We start from the raw sequence: 21,286 nt of genomic DNA, 5'->3' as shown, positions 1-21,286 counted from the left end.
GGCTTAGTTGCTCCGCTGCATGTAGGATCTTCCCAGACCAGGGCTCGAACCCATGTCCCCTGCATTGGCAGGTGGATTCCTAACCACTGCGCCACCAGGGAAGCCCATCCTAAAAGAATTGAACCTACAATTCCATACACAGTGAAACTAGCATTCAAGTGAGACAGCAAAATAAAGGTGTCTTCACAACCTGAAAACATCCATACACTAAGTCTCAAAAAGGACTGAAAGACATTCCCAAGCAAAATGAGACGTGAACCCAAGAGAAAGACCTGGACGCCAACAAAGAAACTAGCTTAGACTGCTCAAAGAAAGTCAAATAACAACTTGAGAGAAAATCCCGCATGAGCTCAACATGGCATATGGCAAGGGGAAGGAGAAGCAGGAAGGAAAGGCGCACGGAAGTTCTTGTATAGCTAGAGGATTTTAGAATCGATAGAAAAAAAGTCTGAAATACCCAAGTTTCCATGAGAAAAATGGATACAGAATTTACAGATTTCAAAACAGCTGGGAGAAAACTGAAATGAAGAAAAATTGACAGTGCCAACAAAAAGCAGAAAAGAGAGAAAGAAAAATACATGATAAATGAAGAACACAGCATGAGGTGACAGGAGTAAATTCAAACGTTTGAGTAATCAGAGACATGATGGAATTAAAAATTCATCTATTAAAAGCAGAGACTCGGGCTTCCTTGGTGACGCAGTGGTTGAGAGTCCGCCTGCCGATGCAGGGTACGTGGGTTCGTGCCCCGGTCCGGGAAGATCCCACATGCCGCGGAGCGGCTGGGCCCGTAAGCCATGGCCACTGAGCCTGTGCGTCCTGAGCCTGTGCTCTGCAACAGGAGAGGTCACAACAGTGAGAGGCCCACGTACCACAAAAAAAAAAAAAAAAAAAAGAGACTCTCTAATTAGAATGTAAATACTGTTAAATACGAGAAACAAACCTAAAACTGTGGATGGAAAGTATGTGTCATACAACTTATGTTCCTCAGAAGACCATAAAGAGAATGAAGAACCAAAAGCTAGGAAGTATTTGCAACACATACACCTTGCAAATGATTAGTATCCAGGATATATAAAGAACCCTTCCAAATCCATTGGAAAAAGACAAACACGCCAAAAGAATGATGGACAAATCCTGTAATCAGTCTCCTTGCAGAGAAGAACATGGAAAGGGCCAATAACCTCACTAGCGGTTTTGGAAATGCAAACTAAAACCACACTGAATGAGCACAACCGTTAAAGTTGGACACATACCCTGCTAGCCAGAGCATCAGGTGGTACAATTATCTTGTAAACAATATGGCATTCTCCAAAGAAATCGGGTGTGTGCATCAGTTAGCTGTTGCTGCATAACAAACCACCCCCCAAACTTTGTAGCTCGAAACCACAACAATCGCTTCTTTCACTCATGGATCTGCTATTTGGGGAAGATTCAGCAGCACAGCTGGTCTACTCCACGCTGCAACCTCTGGGGCATCTCCACTGGGGGCTGGACAGGCCACATCCAAGATGGTGCACCCATGTGGCTGGCAAGCTGGTTCAGGCTGTGGGCTAAGGGCCTGGGGGACGTCCTCGAGGGAGGGTGGCCAGGTTCCAAGAGCAAGAGTCCCAAGAGAACCAGGTGGGCCCAGTATGACTTTTTATATCATAGCCTCAGACATCATGTAGCATCACTTGCGCACAAACCTGTCCAGATCCAGTAGATAGGGGGACAAGAACCCCTAGTTCCTGTGGAAAGAAGTGTCAGAGTCACATTTTAAGAGGAGCACGTAGCAGGGAGAAGTGACTGTGGCCGTTTGGGAAAATGCAAGCTGCCTCGATGTGCACACCTCTTCCCAGCTCTAGGGTTAAGCCAACATACATTCCTAGGTACATCCTCTGCCTAGCTGCATGCCAGAGAAACCTGCACTGACCCATCAGGAGACCTGTCAACATTCAAAGCAGCACTGTTTTTAATAGCAAAACTACTGGGGGGGAACCCTTAAGTGTATGTGGACAATAAAATGAATAAAGTGAGATACGTCTACACGATGGACTAGCACGCAGCGATTGAAATGAATGAATCGCACCACTTGGATCCACGTGGCTGAATCTCAGACGCGTGATGCTGAACAGGAGAAATATAATGTCATAATGATAACACGAAGCGTGATTCCGTTTGCGCTCAGCAGAGAGAGCTCGGAGTGTGTAAATGTGTGCAGACACACACCTGTATCTTTTCCGATATCTATAAACAAGCCTTGAGCTCGTACTGATAGCTTCAGTTCTAACATGACAGATCTCATTCTGTCCTTCCCCCTTTCTATGTTTATAACTCAACAGGGAGAAGCCTCTATGCTTTCACCTGGTAGCTCCAGCCCGATTGTCTGTCGGGCTATAGCAGCCAGACAGTTGGCCCCAGACGCATCAAGCAACGCGGCCCTCAGTTAGATGCATCAGCCCAGAGCTCAGCTCTGGGGACGTCCCTGCCTCCTCTGGCTCTGTAGCCCTCCCACCCCCACCCCATTATATCTGCAGCGGAAAGCTTGGGCCCGACAAAGGCAAGGACACAGGTATTGGTGCTTTTTCGTAAGTTTCTATTTTCTGGCAGAAGTAAGATAAAATCCTTCTTCTTTCTTCTATCTCTAACCTTACATTTAGTAGACTGTGCTTTTGCAAACAAATGAAACTTTTTTTTTTTTTTTTTTTGCAGTTCTGTTTTTTATTTATTTATTTATGGCTGTGTTGGGTCTTCGTTTCTGTGCGAGGGCTTTCTCTTGTTGCGGCAAGTAAGGGCCACTCATCATCGCGGTGCGCGGGCCTCTCACTATCGCGGCTTCTCTTATTGCGGAGCGCAGGCCCCAGACACGCAGGCTCAGTAATTGGGGCTCACGGGCCTAGTTGCTCCGCGGCATGTGGGATCTTCCCAGACCAGGGCTCAAACCCGTGTCCCCCGCATTGGCAGGCAGATTCTCAACCACTGCGCCACCAGGGAAGCCCAAATGAAACATTTTTTAAATGGTATTTTCTTACTCCGGAATTCAGGAAAAATCGTTTTTACTGACTATTCAATTTTAATAGAAATCTAGTTATTTGCATAGGTTCAACAGAAATCAGTCCTCTTTTTTACCAGTATATAATTAGACAAAATGATTCTGCCGCTGCGGCCTTAAGCGGGTGTCGTATTTGAGAGCACGTCTCCTGTGATTCAGGGTGACACACCCACCTTCGGAACAAGGATCGTAACCTCTGCGTTGACCCAGTGCCCACAGACCCACACCAGTGCCCGAACGACGTTGTATCAGGTCTCAGCTTCACAAGTAGTCAGGCAGACAGGAACTGTGGCAGACACCTAGGTCCTTGTGAAAAGAGAAACTCACCTACGCGCACGGGTGCTGCAGGCAAGAGCAACGTGAACCTCAGACATGCTAGCGGCTCAGCCGTACATTCCTCGTGATGACGTCTCCAGACGGAAGTGGATTCTGCGGCCTTGGTCCTTGGGAAACCCCACGTGGCTTAGTTGTACCAGCCCAACAAGGAGGCTCAGACGTGCTACTCGCCACTTCTTTCAGCACCTGTGTAGATGAATCAGGTCCAAACACAATAAGACCAGCTTTCTGTGAAGAACAAGCTTCGTCCCAAGGTGTGTCTGTGTGGGGGGACTGATGAAAATTTTCCAAAACCTGAATGGGTAAGAGGATGGCGGTGGGTCCTTTCGGTGGGAGGCTGAGTGTGGTCCAGCAGACCCACCACGGGTACTGTTTGATTCTCTAGGGCGTGCATCTGTTTTACTGCCTACTTACTATTGATTATGATTTTTAATAACACGGTAAGGGTAGATTTTAACTTGTAGAAAATGGACGGCTAGGCAATGTGATTCTTGTCGGATGGCAATGCAAACGAACTTTGCCCAGCGGTAAGTGACAAAAATTATTTCTGTAGAAAAGATTAGCTGGAGGAGGTTGCAGTTTTACGGCCCTGTAGAACATTAACCAGCTTTTAATCTACATTGGTGAACTTACTCAAGCAAGCTTTTCTTCAGCCACTACAAATCCTTCCCTCTCCCCAATGTTTTCAACCAGCCTCACCATTATGCGGGTTTCCTTGCTAATGACTTAAATAAGCCTTGGACACATCCTCACTTCAGAGCCGTAGAGCCATATTTTTAACTTTGGAAAACCATGCGTTGGCAGCTCCTGCATCTTGCTGCCTCCTCAGCGTCTCCGCTGTGATGGCTGACGGACATCCCAAACTTAACATGCCTGATGCTCAGCTCTTGGCCTCCATCCCCAAACTGCCCCCCTGTTGTCTTCCCCATCTGTTACGGGTTGAATTGCGTCCCCCCCAAAAGAAGACAGGTTGGCATCCTAATCCCCGGTGCCTGTGAACGTGACCCTACTTGGAAATAGAGTCCCTGCAGGTGAGCAGGTTAAGAACTCACTGGAGTGGGCCCTGACCCAATGGCTGGTGTCCCTATAAGTAGAGGGAACTTCAGACACAGGCTCCAGGGAGAAGGCCATGTGACAAACAGAGGCAGAGGCTGGAGGGACGCCAAGAGTGACAGCCACCAGAGCCAGAAGAGGCAGGAAGGATGCTCCCCGACAGGCTTCAGGGGGAGGCAGCCCTGCCGACACCTTGATCTCAGACATCCAGCCTCCAGGACTGGGAGACAACGCGCCTCTGGGGTTGAAGCCGCCGGGTCTGTGGCGCTTTGTCACGGCTCCCAGGGTACTAATCCACCTTCTCAGCTAATGGTGATGCCGTGCTTCCTGAGTGAGAGGCGGTCCTACTGTTCACATCTGATCCATCAGCAAAGCCTGATAGCTCCCCCTTCAAAACATGTCCAGAACCAGCCCTCTGTCACCACCTCCTGTTACTACCCCAGAGCCAATCACTGTCATCCCTCACCTAGATTATCTAGGTGTCCAGACTGGTCTGTCTGCTTCCCCCTGGCATCTCTGTAGCTTTTCTCTGCAGAGCAACCCACGTGATACTATCACTCCCGTGCTTGGAATCTCCCAATGGCTCCCCATCTCTCTCAGAATAAGAGCCAAAGTCCTCAACTCAATAACCAAAAAATAACCAAATTGAAGAATGGGCAAAGGACTTGAATAAACACTTCTCCAAAGAAGACATACAGATGGCCAATAAGCACGGGAAAAGATGCCCGACATCATTAGCCATTGTGGAAATGCAAATCAAAACCACAGTGAGATATCACCTCACACCCTCTAGGATGCCTACAATCAAAAAGTCAGGGGAATTCCCTGGCGGTCCAGTGGTTAGGACTCCAATGCTGGGGTGTGGGTTCGATCCCTGGTCAGGGAACTAGGATCTTGCAAGGCAAGTGGTGCAGCCAAAAAAAAAAAAAAGTCAGATAATAACAAGTATTGGTGAGGATGTAGAGAAATTGGAACGCGCTTGCATTGCTGGTGAGAATGAAAAATGGTATAGCTGCTTCAGAAAACAGTTGAACAGTCCCTCAAAGTGCAAACCACGTGACCCAGCAATTCCACTCCTAGATATGTGCCCAAGAGAAAGGAAAGCACACGTCCACACGGAACTTGTACATGAACATTCATAGCAGTATTGCTCATGGTAGCCAAGAGGTGAAAACAAACCAAATGTCCATCAACTGATCAATGGATAAATAAAATGTGGTCTATTCATAAATGGAATATTATTTGGCAATAAAAAGAAATGAAGTACTGAAATGTGCTACAACAGGGATGAATCTTGAAAAACGTCCTGCAAAGTGAAGGAGACAAAGGTCACATATCATATGATGCCATTTATATGAAATGCCCATAACAGGAAAATCCATGGAGACAGAAAGCAGGTTAGTGGTTGCCAGGGCCTGGGGCAGCGGGAGGGAATGCGGAGCGACTGTGAGTGGGTGTGGGGTTTCTTGGGGGATGATGAAAACGTTCTAAAATTGACTGTGGTAAGAGTTGCACAACCCTGTGAATATACTAAAAACTATTGAATTTTAGTTTTTGTTTGTTGTTTGTTTTTTTGGCCACACCACATGGCTTGTGGCATCTTAGTTCTTTGACCAGGGATTGAACCCAGGCCACAGCAGGGAAAGCACTGAGTCCTAGAAACTGGACCGCCAGGGTCCCTTGAATTGTACATTTTAAATGAGTGTACTGTAGGGTATGTGAATTATATCTCATTAAATCTGTTTTTAAAATACATTGAATAAATAATTACATAAATTAAAAAATTAAAAATAACACCAGAGAGTAGATAATGTAGACTCATCTCTTCCTGCTCCTGCAATTAAATATAACTTTAAAAACAGGGAAATAGTACAAGAGACCAATTATAGACCTCTGGTAGGAAAAGAAAGGTAGGCTGGCTGAAGACCTCGGATTGAGGAAAAACACTGCACCCCCCAGTAGTATAAGGCTGCCCAGGTCCAGCAACTCCTGGCCAACCAGTGGCAGAAAGCAGCCCAGGCCCAGTGTCTCCCCACCCTCCCACCCAGCATCTAGGAGAAGTCCATCTATCCTCCCATGGGGAAGTCAACGGAGATTGAGCAGGAACCCTGGAGGTACCAGGTCTCAGAAGCATCCTCTATCCCATGGGTGCAACCTCTCCCACTCCCCACCCACTGGCTCTAGGCAGCCTGGAGAATCTCTGTTCCCACAGGCAGCACCAGCTGAATTAAGTGGAAGCTCCAGTGGCACAGATGAACAGAACATACCAGACCAGAAATGCAAGGGCTCTGAAAACTAAATTATCATTGGAACCACAACCCACAAAAGTAGGCCAGGAGGTGCTGCACCTGAGTGCAAGCAGGGTGACTGCCTGCTAAAACAGAATGTTTCAGTAGGATCCAGAGGCTCCCAACATAATTTCCAAACTGTTTAGATTACAATTTTGAAAACCACTCGTCAAACCAAGAGTTTCAATGAGAGGAAAAACTATCAACAGATGCCAATGGTGAGATGAATCAGATATTGGAATTATCTGACAGAGACTGTGAGGCAGCCACCACAAAAATGTCTCAACAACCAGTTACAAATTATCTTGAAACAGCAGAAAAATAGAAAATCTTAGTGCATAGAAACAAGTTATTTAAAAAAATGGAAATTATAGAACTGAAAAATACACCAACATTTAACACTCAATGAATGGGCTCAATAACACAGTGAACATGACAGAAGAAAGAGTCCATGAACTAGAGGACAGAAGAGTAGAAATTACCCAATCCGAACAACCAAAAGAAAGTAGACTGAAGGAAACAAATAAACAAACAAAGCTTCAGGGACCTGTGGGAGTATAAAAAAAGTAAAATAAATCTAACGTTTGTGGAATTGGATCTCAGAAGGAGAGGAGTAAGAGCAGCAGGCTGAAAACAATATTTGAAGAACTTATGGCAGAAACTTCCCAAATTTATAGAATAGATAACAAACAAGGACCTACTGTAGAGCACAAGGAACTGTACCCAATATTCTATAATAACCTATAATGGAAAATAATCTGAAAATATATATATATGTATGTACAACTGAATCACTTTGCTAACACAACATTGAAAATCAACTATACTTCAATTTAAAAAAAAAAAGAAACTTTCCAAATTTAGCAAAAGACATAAACCTACACATTCAAGGAATTGAGTGAACCCCAAATTAGATAAATCCAAAGAAATCTATACCACACACATGATTAAACTTCTAAAAACTAGTGACTAAAAAAAAAAAAAAACCTCTTGAAAGCAGACAGAGAGAAATAACACATTGCCTATAAGGGAAAAACAATTGGAATAACATTGGATTTTTTATCAGAAACCACAGAGGCCAGAAGGAAGTGGCACATTTTTCAAAGCTGAAAGGAAAGGACTGTCAACCATGAATTGTATATCTAGTGAAAATATGCTTCAAGTATGAAGGGGAGGGAATTCCCTGGTGGTCAAGTGGTTAGGGCTCTGTGCTTTCACTGCTGAGGGCACAGGTTCAATCCCTGGTCTGGGAACTGGGATCCCACAAGCCACGCACAGCCAAAAAAAGAAAAATGAAGGGGAAATGAAAACATCCACAGACAAAGAAAACTAAAAGAATCTGTCACTAGCAGAGCTGCCCTTAAAGAGTGGCTAAAGGAAGTCCTTCAAACAGAAAAGAAATGATAACAGAAGGCTCAGAGCTTCAGAAAGGAAAGAAAAACAATGGAATGGGTAAGATAGAGGCAAATATAATAATTACCCTTCTCATCACCAGTTTCTTATGTATGTTGGGTGACTGAAGTAAAACTTGTAACACTGTCTGATGTGGTGTTAAATGTATGTGTAAGAAATCTTTTAGACAGTTATATTTTGTAAATGGGGGTGGTAAAGGGAGTTAAATGGAAGTAAGGTTTCTACACGTCACTCAAAGTGCTAAAATTATATCAATAGACTCTGATACCTTAGGTATGTATAGTGTAATACCCAGAGAGTCATTGGGAAAACTATACAAAATGTTATACTCAAAAACACTATAAAAAATCAAAATGGAATTCTAAACAATGTTCAGTATCCCATAAGAAGGCAAGAAAAGAGAAAGAAAGGAATGATTAAGAGGGGAAACAAACAGAAAACAAATAATAAAAGGGCAGACTTGAGCCCTTATATATCAAAATTGTAAATGTAAATGCTCTAAATACACTGAATAAAACACACAGATTGTTAGAACGAATTAATAAAAAATCACAACCCAACTATATGCCGTCTACAGATGGCAAACATAATGACATACGTAGGGCAAAAATAAAAGAATGAAAAAATATTTATAATTCAAATATTAGCCAAAAATGTAGGAGTGGCCATAGTATATTATTTTTTACATATTTTTATACACATTATGTATTATTTATTATATATTAAAATCAGATAAAGTAGATTACAAAGCAAAGAAAATTACTAGGAACAAAGAGGAACATTACATAATGATAAAAGGATCAATCCACTTGGAAGACATAATGATCCTAATTATTTGTGCACCAAATAACAGAGTTAAAAATATATAAAGCAAAAAATGATAGAGCTGAAAGAAGAAACAGACAAATCTAAAATTACAGTTAGGGATTTCCACATCCCACTCTCAGCAACTGATAGAACTTCTAGACAGAAAGTCAACAAAGATCTAGAAGAACACGACACCATCATCGAGCAACAGGATCTAAATGACATTTACAGAACATTCCACCAAACAACAGGAGAATGAACATCGTTTTCAAGCACGCATGGAGACCGTATCCTGGGTCGTAGAACAAACTTCAACAAATTTAAAAGGATTGAAATCATATAGAACATGTTCTCTGATCATAACAGAATCAAACTAGAAGTCAATAGCAGAATACCACAGGAAGATATCCAAATACTTAGAAACAAAACTAAATAAACTTCTAAATAATCCATGGGTCAAAGAGCATTGTTCAAGGAGATTTTAAAAATATTGAACTGAATAAAACAGAAATACACTATATAAAAATTTCTGGGACACAACTAAAACAGTGCTGAGAGGGAAATCTGTAGCACTAAATACATATTTGAGGAATGAGGGAAAGTCTCAAATCAATAATCTGAGCTCCCACCTAAGAACCTACGCTTGCACACACCAAAAAGAGCAAAATAAGCGTAAAGTAAGCAGAAGGAAGAAAATAACTAAATAAGAGTAGAAATCAGGACTTCCCTGGTGGTGCAGTGGATAGGACTCCATGCTCCCAATGCAGGGGGCCTGGATTCGATTCCTGGTCCGAGAACTAGATACCACATGCGTGCTGCAACTAGGAGTTCACATGCTGCAACTAAGGAGCCCACGTGCTGCAACCGAGACCTGGCGCAACCAAATTAATTAATTATTTTTTTAAAAAAAGTAGAAATCAATGGAATTGAAAACTGATAAAGAGAAAAATATTTTTTTAAAAAAGCTGGTTCTTTGAAAATATCAATAAAATTGTCAAATCTCAATCAAGACTGACAAAGAAGTTAAAAAAAAGGGAAGACAAATTACCAATATCAAGAATGAAATAGGAAGGACTTCCCTGGTGGTCCAGTGTTTAAGACTCCACGCTCCCAACGCAGGGGGCATGGGTTCGATCCCTGGTCAGGGAACTAAGATCCCACATGCCACACAGAGTGGCCAAAAAAAAAAAAAAAAAAGGGGGGATGAAACAGGAGATATCACTCCAGACCCTACAGATGTACAGTAACAAGAGAGATGTGATGGTTAATTTTATGTGTCAACTTGACTGGGCCACAGTGCCCAGATATTTGGTCAAACATTATTCTGGAGGTTACTGTGAGGGTGTTTTTGGATGAGATTTAAATTCAGATCAGTAGATTCTGAGTAAAGCAGATGGCCCCCATAATGTAGGTGGGCCTCATCCAATCAGTAGAAGACCTGAATAGAACAAAAGGCTGCCCCATGCAAGAGGGACTTCTTCAGGAGACTGACTGCCTTCTGATTTCATCTGCAACATCAGCTTTTCCTGGTTCTATGGTGGACTACCTTTGGACTTGAACTTTAACTCTTTCTTGAGTCTCCAGCCTCCCTCATCAGATGTTGGGCTCACCAAGCCTCTGCAATCTCATGAGCCAGTTGCTTAAAATAAATAAATAAACACACACACGCACACATCCTATCAGTTCTGTTTCTCTGGAGAACCCTCATACAAAGAAGAAGAAAAAAAGAAAGACAAATTAACAATATTAGGAAGAAAATAGGGGATGTCACTATGCGCCCTCATGCAGTAAAAAGATAATAAGCAAATACTATGAACAACTCTACAGACATAAATTTGACAACTGAGATGAAATGAACTAATCTCTTAAAAAACACGGACTACCACTATTCACCCAAAATAAAAGATAATTTAAAGAGCCATATAACTATTAATGAAGTTGAATTCATAATTTAAAGCTCAGAAAAGAAAAGAAATCTCCAGGCCCAGCTGGTATCAGTGGAGACTTTCCCCAAATGTTTAAACAAAAATTGACACCAATTCTACACAATCCCTTCCAGAAAATAGAAGAAAAGGGAACACTTCCAAATTCATTTTATGAAACTAGTATTATCCTGACACCAAAACCAAATGAAGACAGTATCAAAAATGAAAACTACAGACCAAAGTCCCTCATGAATACAGACACAAAAATCCTCAACAAAATACTAGTAAATATAATTCAGCAATGTGTGAAAAAAAACTATACACCATGACCAAGTGGGGTTTATTCCAAGGCTGCAAAGATGGTTCAATATTCAAAAATAAATTAACGTGATCCATCATGTTAACGGTCTAAAGTAGAAAAATTACACAATATCAATCAAATATATTTGATTGGTAAGAAAAGGCAATTCAGGGCTTCCCTGGTGTCGCAGTGGTTGAGAGTCCGCCTGCCGATGCAGGGGGCATGCGTTCGTGCCCCGGTCCGGGAAGATCCCACATGCCGCGGAGCGGCTGGGCCCGTGAGCCATGGCCGCTGAGCCTGCGCGTCCGGAGCCTGTGCTCCGCAACGGGAGAGGCCACAACAGTGAGAGGTCCGCGTACCATAAAATAAATAAATAAATAAAAATTAAATAAATAAACTATAGCTAACATATTTCATGGTGAAAGACTGAATGGTTTTCTCCTAAGATCAGGAATAAGGTACGTATGTTGCTCTCACTACTTTTAATCAATCACAATCCTGCTGGAAGTATCATCCAGTGCAACATGACAAGAAAAGGAAAAAAATGCGTTTATCTCTGAAATGAAGAAATAAAACCACCTCTATTTTATTTGCAGATGACATGATTATCTACATAGACTATCCCAAGGAATCTACCAATAAAACTCCTAGAAATAATAAGTGAGTTCAGGCAGGTCTCAGAAGACAATATAAACATTTTTAAAGAATCATTTGGGGACTTCTGTAATGGCACAGTGGTTGGGAGTCTGTCTGCCAATGCAGGGGACACAGGTTTGAGCCCTGATCCCAGAAGATCCCACATGCTTCAGAGCAACTAGGTCCATGCACCACAACTACTGAGCCTGCACTCTAAAGCCCGTGTGTCACAACTGCTGAGCCCACGTGCCACAACTACTGAAGCCCGTGTGCCTAGAGCCCGTGCTCTGCAACAAGAGAAGCCACCGCAACGAGAAGCCCGTGCACCGCAACGAAGAGTAGCCCCCGCTCGCCGCAACTAGAGAAAAGCCCACGCGCAGCAACGAAGACCCAACACAGCCCAAAATAAATAAATAAATATTTTCCAAAAATCATTTGTATTTTTACATACTAGCAATGAACACAAGGACACTGCAATTAAAAATATAAGGCCAGGGCTTCCCTGGTGGCGCAGTGGTTGAGAGTCCGCCTGCCGATGCAGGGGACGCGGGTTCGTGCCCCGGTCCGGTAAGATCCCACATGCCGCGGAGCGGCTGGGCCCGTGAGCCATGGCCGCTGAGCCTGCGCGTCCGGAGCCCGTGCTCCGCAACGGGAGAGGCCACAACAGTGAGAGGCCCGCGTACCATAAAAAAAAAAAAAAAAAAAAAAAATATATATATAAGGCCATTAACAGTGTTTCAAAATAAAATTAAAATGCTGAAAATGATAAAATCCTAATTTGAAAAATCACAGATCTAAATAAATGGAGAGACATACCACTTTCATGGTTAGCAGACTAACACTAGTGAAAATGCCAGTTCTCTCCAAACTGATAGACAAGTTAACACAATTCCTATCAAAATCCTAGCAAGGTGTTTTGTAGATACAGACAAGATTATCCTCAGACGTACACGGACTGGCAAAGGAGCTATAATCGCCCAAAAATTTTTGAAAAGAAAAAAAAAGTGGGGGGACTCAGTCTAACCAATTTCAAGACTTATTATCGCTATGGTAATCAAGACGGTGGTATTGGCAGAGGGATAGACACACAGGTCAATAGAACAAAATAGAAAACCCAGAAATAGACCCACATAAATGTGTCCAACGATTTCTGACAAATGGGTAAAAGCATGTCAGTGAAGGAAGGATAGCCTTTGCAACAAATTGTGCTGGAGCAAGTCAACATGCATAGGCAGGGAGGAAGAGGGGCCGGGCTGGGAAGGAGAGGAGGGGAGGAAGAGGGGAAGGAAGCCCAAGGGTTTCACAACTTACACAAAACTCAAAATGGATCATGAACTTCAATGTAAAGTTATAAAACACTTAGGGAAAAATGTAGGAGAAAATCTTTGGGATCTCGGGCCAGGCAAAAAGTTCTTAACTTGACACCGAAGGCAAAAGACGTAAATGAAAATATTGATAAAGTAGATCTCACAGAAATTTAAAACTTGCTCTGTGAAAACCCTGTTAGGAGGAAAAGACAACGTGCAGACTGAGAAAAAAATATTTGCAAGCTGCCTATCTGACAAAGGACTAGGATATAGAATGTCTAAAAACTCTAAAAACTCAGCAGTAAAAAAATAAGTAATCCAACTTTAAAAATCAGCAAGAGATATGAAGAGACATTTCAAGGGAGAACATATACAGATGTCAGTTAAGCACATGCAGGAATTCCCTGGCGGTCCAGTGGTTAGGACGCCACGCTGCCACTGCATGGGGCATGGGTTCAGTCCCTGGTTGGGGAACTAAGATCCCGCCTGTCGCGTTAGCCTCTAAAACGCGATGAGATATCACACCTATTACAATGACAAAGTAAAAAGTTATGACCACAAGTGACGCTGGCAAGGATGTAGAGAAACTGGATCACTGATACATGCTAGTAGGGATGTGAAAAGGTAGAGCTTGCAGTTTCCTCAGGAAGTAAACATGCAACTACCATATGACCCAGTTGTTGCCCTCTGGGCACCTATCCCAGAGAAACGAAGACTTCTGTCCTCACCAAAACCTGTACACAAATGTTCATAGAATCTTTATTTGTACTAGACCAAAACTGGAATCAACCCAGATGTCCTCCAGCAGGTGATGGTTGAACCAACAGTGATCCATCCACATCACAGAACACTACGGAGCATCGCAAAGGGACGGGTGTTGACACCCACACGACGCAGATGAGTCTCCGGGGATTTATGCTGAGCAAAGTAGCCAATCCCAAAAGGTTACTTACTATCTGATTCCATCTATGGAACACTAAAATGACACAGTTTTAGGAAGGGAGGACACGTTAGTGGTTGCCAGGGATTAGTGACAAGGCCAGGCAGGAGGGAGGTGGGTGTGGTTATAAAAGGACAAAATAACAAACCTTGTTGGAACTCTTCAGTATCCTGATTGAGATTTCACAAACCAACCTGGCTGATAAAATTGTACAGAATTTAACACACACACACACACACACACACACACACACATACAAGTAAAACTAGGGAAACTGGAAAAATATCAGTGGATTGTATCAGCACCACTCTCCTGGGTGTTAGCTGCCACTGGGGAAACCTGGCTAAGGTGTCCAAGGGCTCCTTTGTATTATTTGTGAGAATTGCACGTGAACCTCTATCTCTGTAAAATTTTCAATAAAAAAAAAATCCTAGGGCTTCCCTGGTGGCGCAGTGGTTAAGGGTCCGCCTGCCGATGCAGGGGACGCGGGTTCGTGCCCCGGTCCGGGAAGGTCCCACATGCCGCGGAGCGGCTGGGCCCGTGAGCCACGGCCGCTGAGCCTGCCCATCCGGAGCCTGTGCTCCGCAACGGGAGAGGCCACAACAGTGAGAGGCCCGCGTACCGCAAAAAAAAAAACCTATTGCTAGTAATGTTTTCTGAAGAAATAACCAACAGGCAAAGAGCCTAAGAGCACCGTGCTCCTATGAGAACTGCTGATGCCGGGGTACAGGGCACAGCTGGCATCCTCCCGCAGAGTCGTGTGCTCGCCGTTAAAAATGACCCTATGCGTGGCCATAATCAGTGTGTCTACGTGTAAGGAGCTATTTTGTTAAGTGAAAACAGTAGCCTCCAAAAGAGTACATATAGTAAAATCTTTTTTTTTTTTAATCAACAGCCTTGTATATAAAACCTGGGCAAGATATAGTCTAGTTGCTTTCAAAGTTATCTTGTCAGGGGTATGATCATAGTTAGTTCTCCAGTTTGCTTTATTTTGGTGTTGGCGGGACTGTTAATAGGGGACAGCATTCCTGTTATGATTAGGCTTGCTAGATGAAATACAGTATACCTGGTTACTTTTTTTTTTTTTTTTTGGCTGCGTTGGGTCTTCGTTGATGCGTGCGGGCTTTCTCTAGTTGCGGCGAGCGGGAGCTACTCTTCGTTGCCGTGCGCGGCCTTCTCATTGCGGTGGCTTCTCTTGTTGCGGAGCACAGGCTCTAGGTGCGCGAGCTCAGTAGTTGTGGCTCGCGGGCTCTAGAGCGCAGGCTCAGTAGTTGTGGCGCACGGGCTTAGTTGCTCCGTGACATGTGGGATCCTCCCGGAGCAGGGCTTGAACTCGTGTACCCTGCCTGCATTGGCAGGCGGATTCTTAACCACGGAGCCACCAGGGAAGTCCCCTGGTTACATTTTTAAATCAAGACAAACAACAGTTTTTTCGTATGAGGATGTCCCAGGCAATACTTGCACTTCTACCTGCTAATTCTGGCACTCCTAGTTATGATCATAAACTGAGTCATTTCCACCTTGGAAAATAAAACACAACTAGCCATCACAGACTGGTGGCCTCCATGCCTGACGTCTGGGGGCCAGGGTGTGAGCCTGCCTGAATCCTCTGCCCCAGTCAGGGCCTGCTCCCACCTGGGCATCCCCTTCCCAAGCCCTGAGTCCCACGTGCTCTCCCCAAGGACGCCTCCTGGGATTCCCTTGGCTCTCTCCAGCAGCCTCTCTCCCACGAGGTCATCCTGTCTCCATCTCTTGCCCTCCCTGGACCCCAGGGCCCTTGGTCCTCAAGTCCTCCAAGCCCCTCCTTGATCTGGCCCCTTCCTACCCGGCTCACCGTCCCACCATTCACACGGATGTCTCCCCTGCCCCAGGGCCTTTGCACCTGAGCACTCTGCATGCGCCCTCCAGCACCCCATCCCAGCCACACTGCCCCTCTTTCCCCTGACTGGTGGTACTTACTGCTGTTGTTTCCCTGACGCCTCCCCTCAAAAAGGTAAGTGAAGCTCTGTTCCCACACACTCCTGTCCCACCGGGGGTCATCACCACTTGCTAGGCATCCCACCTGCAACTTCTCTGCAGATCAGTGCTTTACTGAACCCTGCCACTTTCTCTCCAACGCCCTCTGGAGTGCCTCCTGCAGGGACTATGGTCCACACCTCACTGCCACCCCAGTCCTTCAAGTCTCCTTCTCTGCACCCCAGGAAGGGGCCAAACTCCAGCTGAGAACCCCGGGATCTGTCCCACCGCCACTCCCACGTCCTCACCTTCTGAGCCGGCTGGGTGGTTCCACCCTTGGGCCCCGAACTGGGCGGGCTCTCCCCATCCTCTGAGAGGGGGCACCGGTCTGGAGGAGCAGGACACCTGGCAGATGCGGCTCCCCCCGCCCCACCTCTCACTGTCCTCCTCTGCCCCATCCAGAGGTGGTGGCTCTACCATCATTCCCACTTTTCGGGGGGGGGAGCGGGGCCCCCAGAGATCCTGGCTGCAGGGTCGACCGGGGGCCCGGTGGGGGGCCCGTCACACCATCAGTAAGGGCTCGGGGTCACTGTTCCTTGCATACCTACCCTGTGCCGGGGTCCCTGGATCGCCTGTTTCCGGTCTTCACTCCCCAAGCTGGCAGCACCATGACATCAACAGCACCTCCTGCGTGGAGACAAGGACCATCTGGTGCCGCCGTGAGGTCCCAGGGCCGGAGGAGTTAAGTGCAGGCCCTGCAGCTTCTGAGCCCCAAGGGAGGAAGGCCACGCCCGACCCTGCGCTCCCTCCGCCCCAGAGAAAAGCCACCGGGACACGTCACACGTCTACTGCAAGGGCTGGAGCTCTCCTGCCTCCCACAGCACAGCACGAAGTGATGATGAAACCAGCTCAACAGTGGAAGCTGCAGAAGCACTTCCTCTCTGCTGGGCCTGGGGGCCTGGAGCCCCACTCTAGGCCCCGCCCACCCCAGGAGGCCGGAGGGGTGCTGAGGTGATACCTGGATGCAGGAGTACCTGCGTGGGGATGGTACGGAGCCTTGCCCCCTCCCCGGCTCTCCGGCTGGCTTACTGGGGCATGGAGCCTGGAGCAGGGTGGGAGTGAGGCCATGGGAAGGCAGGTGGGCCGGTGGGTGGGCAGGAGTGAGTCTGTGGCCTTGGCGTCCTCCCTCCCATCCCCTCAGTCCCTCCCGTAGCCCGGACCCAAGCCTAGGGGGGCTCACTCTCCCCCCATCCCTCTTCCACCCCGCCCCCCCCCACTCCAACCTTGCAGCCCTCCAAACCCTGAGGGCATCATCCCAACTGGACTGGGCGGCCACAGAGCACCCAGGGAAAACTTCTCCTCCCCAACCCAGGCTGCCCAAGGCCCCCTTGGGCTCCGACACCCCCGCACCCTTCCTTCCAACCTGCCAATGCCCCAGCTCCTGGGAGGCCTAGGGTGGGCGCAGGGTGGGGAGGGCAAGCCTGGCCTTGAAGGGCCCGCCCCCAGGTGAGGAGCTGGGGTCAGTGTTGCAGAATGACTCAGGGGTTCCGTTCAGAAGAGCCTTGTGGAGGGCCCCCCAGGGGACCCCGCTGATGCCTGCGTGGCACAGGTGGTCCTTGCAGGGGTTCCCAAGCCCCTGCCCACCTGGACCCAGAGTCACACCCGAGACCGCGGACGAACTTGCGAGCTCGCCCGTGGCTGGGGCTGTTCTGTTCCCGCTGTCCCTATTCCACACCAACTTCAGGGAGACGCTTCAGAACCTCCCCCTGGGGCCCCAGCATGGCGCCCCAGACCTCGTATGAACCAGCTCCGCCCCTGCCGGCTCTGTGACCTCGGGGAAGCCCTCACCCCCCTCCAGCTCGGGGTCCTCTTCCCTGACTGACGTGAGCAATGACACTGCCTTCTGTGTAGGGTGGGGGGTCCCACGGACAACGGGGACAACGTGGTGAGGGCCTGGTACGTGCTTGGCACCCTGGAGCCCCCTCCTGCAGCCTGATGGCTTCCCTTCCACCTGGACCCACCTGGGGTGTTCCCCACATGGCCTGCTGGCAAAGCTGTCCCCCTCCTGCGTGCACACACACACACACACACACACACACACACACACACACACACATTCTTGCTGCCCTGAGGGAAAGGCAGGGACGTGTGCTGAGGACAACAGAGGTGGACCCCTTTCACGGTCCCGGAACCACAAAGCCCCACACTCCAGGAGGAGGTCCATGGACTCTGAGTTCTCAGCTGCAGGGCTGCCCACGGCACCCGCAGCAGGAGACAGGCAGGTGTCCACCCCCAAACCACAGCGCTCCATGGTGCAGCTGCCCTCACTTCAGGCCTGGCCCTCAGGACCCTAGATGCGGTCACCAGGGCCAGGGGGCCCAGCTGCTTCCACACGTGACACCATCAACCTCACGGCCCCCGAGCTGGGCTTGCAATCTCAATTCACATTTGAGAAACTTGCCCAAGGTCACGTGACGGGAAGCTGAGCATGGGGTGAACCCCCTCCAAGGACCACAGTGCGGCCCACACGGACAGAGAGCCATCAGGGCCACCGAGGGTGCTGCAGGTCAGTCCTCTGCCTCGGTGGCCTCGGTGACCTCAGAGCAGGTGGTCGGTCACTCTTTATCCCCCATGTTGCCTGAGCGTGGACTACACATCGCGCCCAGTACCAGGCAGGGCACAAACCCCTCCCTCTTTCCCGGGGCTCCAAGTCGGTGCTCAAACTTGGATAAAATCCAGGAGGTCACACTTTTGTTCAGTTTAAATTAAAAATAAGATCCAGCATCTTGGGCACACACAGAAAGTGCTCATCAAGGATTTGATACATGAATGCCCCGCAGCTGCTGACAAGGCCACACGTTGTCCTGACTCACTGGAACAGTCCAGTTTATGTTGGTGCCAGTCTCATGAGTGTAGCGCCCCATTTCATGCCCACGGTGCCCCATTTGGGCATTAAGTTATATGGCCACCCTGGGTTCAGAACAAAAATCCTTCCTAGGTGAGGTCAGAGCAGGCCACACCTGACCGAACTGCAGGATGTGAAAGGAACATGTGGATGAAGGACAGAGGGTGGGCCTGGTGAGTCCCTCGGAGAAGAGCTGTCGCCATTCTGCCAGGAGAATCTTTTATGTCCACATCAGATCAGTGCCGGGCAATGGTGGGGACTCAACCAACCCATTCCGCCAAGACTCAGGGGGTGTTCCCTCTTCTCAGCGCTGGGCATCGTACATCGCACAGGAAGAGAAGGCCCTGCTCTCCTGGAGCGTTCATTCTACTCAGGGAGGCCGACCATGAACAAGTCAACGTCAGAGAAGAATGAGGCTGGGTGGGGCACTGCTTTACAGGGAAAGAGCAGGGAGAGCCCCCCGCCCCAGGACAGTGACATGTGGGCAAAGATCTGAAGAGGTAAGGGGTGAGATGGGCAGACATCTGGGGAGGAGCATTCCAGCGGGGACACAGCCAGTGCAAAGTCCCTGAGGTGGGACCCAGAAAAGGATGGTGTGGCTGGAGCAGAGTCAACGGGGGCCGGGCAGTGCCAGGGCAGTAGGAGTCAGGCAGTGTGGGCCTGGCCACCATGGCTGTAAGAACTCTGGCTTTGACTCTGAGACAGGGACCCCCTTGAGAGAGTCAGTGGAAGAATGACCATCGGGGGAACCAGGTAAGAGGCTGCTCGTTCATCTAGCGCAGGAGTTGGCAACTTTTTCTGTAAAGGGCTGGATAGCAAATATTGCTAGCTTTGCCAGTCATAGGGCCTCTACTGCAGCTCCTCAACGTGGCCTGCATGGCAAAAGCAGCTGCAGGTGGTCCGTGAATGGGTGGGCACGCCCGTGTTCCAGGAAACCTCGAGCGAGCACACCGACATTTGCGTTTCACAGAATTTTCATGTCATGAAATATTATTATTTTTTCCCCCAGCCATTAAAGACTGAGAAGACATTCTTAGCCCGGAGTCTGAACCAAAACAGGTGGCGGCAGGATTTGGGCTGTGGCCATAGTCCGCTTCCCCCTGAGCTTTACAACAAACACCCACCACTGCCCTGGGCCAGGCAGCGCCAGCAGGCAGCGCCAGCAGTGAGAACAAAAGAGCAAAACCCTGCTGCCGCTGAGATTTGTAATAAATGAGTGAATTAGAGAGGGTGTGAGAGGTCCTACGTTCTCCCCTGCCTGGCTCAGGCACAGAGGTCAGGTCCCTGAGGCTGGAGTACAACCAGTGGCCAAGGAGGCAGCCAGAGTTGGGAGCGGGTGGTGGTCGCGGAGGCCGCGGGAGGGTGGCGAGGGGAGAAGGGCCCCTTACACGCCCGACTCACCCCTCTGAACTAGGCCAATAATTGTTGAAAGACTTCCTAATCATTACATTAAGACTTAAGAGATGAACGTATTTGTCTCGTTTTCATACAAAATAAGCTGTAGTCTACAACAGGGTGACAAAGGAGAGGCCTCTGGGCCAAAATCACTCTGCAGAATTTATTTGGTCTGCGCATAAATTTGTATTAGGAAACTGTACGTGAAATGTCCGGATCTTACAAATACCGAAAGCGAGCCCGAGTTCCGTGTGTTCAGCACCTGCTGCGCTGGGCCTCTCCCGAGCGGCTGCTCGGAAGCCCCAGCCCGCCGGCCCGAGGCCCCTCCGGCGCCGGCCACTTCAGAGGAAGGGGCTCTGTTCCCCCGGCCCCTACAGGAGTTAAGTTTTAATCACTGTTCTCCGGCGAACGAGGCCGCGCATGGCAGCACCTTATCGCCTATAGACTTAAGGGCTTAAGTGCACCCAGCACGTCGCGCAGAGCCCTTCGGAGCCCCTCTGCGGGAAGGACGCTCGGCGCTGTTCCGGGGTAAGCCGAGCTCAGGGCTCCCGCATAGGTGGGCTCCCCGCCCTCTCACCTCCCGAGGCTCCGCGGCCGGCCTCTCTGGGGGTCGCGCCCCGCGCACGTGCCGGCACCTGCGCGCACCTGCAGGCAGAACCGGGCGCCCGTCACGCCGCAGCCCTCGGCGCCCCGGCACGTATGCGTCCGGTCCGCGCCAGCGGCCGAACTACCAGCAACACCGCAGCAGCCCAACCCGCCGACGACTCCAGACCCGCAGCCGCCCGACTGGCCCGACCCGGGGGCGGGGCCCGGCGCGCTGGAACTGCGCCTGCGCGGTCGGCCCGCACGGGCCTGGGGATGGGATTGCGCCTGCGTGGTTGATCCGCACCGGCCAGGGGGCGGGACTGCGCCTGCGCAGTCAGCAGCACTTCGGCCCCCTCGAGCGGCGGGACTGCGCCTGCCCCGTCGGCACCGCCTCGGCCCCTGGAG

General features: G+C 48.5%; 1 protein-coding gene across 8 annotated transcripts in view; it reads right to left on the bottom strand.

Moving 5' to 3' along the window:
* The window catches only part of BRD1 (bromodomain containing 1), a 58,674-nt gene extending 37,590 nt beyond the window's left edge, over positions 1-21,084 (bottom strand). For 2 of the 8 annotated variants that reach the window (XR_004351656.1, XM_032644505.1), the window contains exons 1-2: positions 16,605-17,029; positions 3,362-3,556 (exon numbers count right to left, since the gene is read on the bottom strand). The gene's annotated coding sequence lies outside the window, so the exon portion shown is untranslated. Of the gene's footprint in view, positions 1-3,361; positions 3,557-16,604; positions 17,030-20,873 lie in introns of those variants that run through there. The other 6 variants (XM_032644499.1, XM_032644500.1, XR_004351657.1 and 3 more) reach the window with 6 other exon arrangements.
* Between the last annotated feature and the right edge of the window lie 202 nt (positions 21,085-21,286).

This window comes from Phocoena sinus, chromosome 10 (genome assembly GCF_008692025.1).
Source record: "Phocoena sinus isolate mPhoSin1 chromosome 10, mPhoSin1.pri, whole genome shotgun sequence".
NCBI classification, from domain to species: Eukaryota; Metazoa; Chordata; class Mammalia; order Artiodactyla; family Phocoenidae; genus Phocoena; species Phocoena sinus.
The sequence above is the reverse complement of the archived record's forward strand: the minus strand, read 5'-3'. Positions and strand labels throughout refer to the sequence as shown.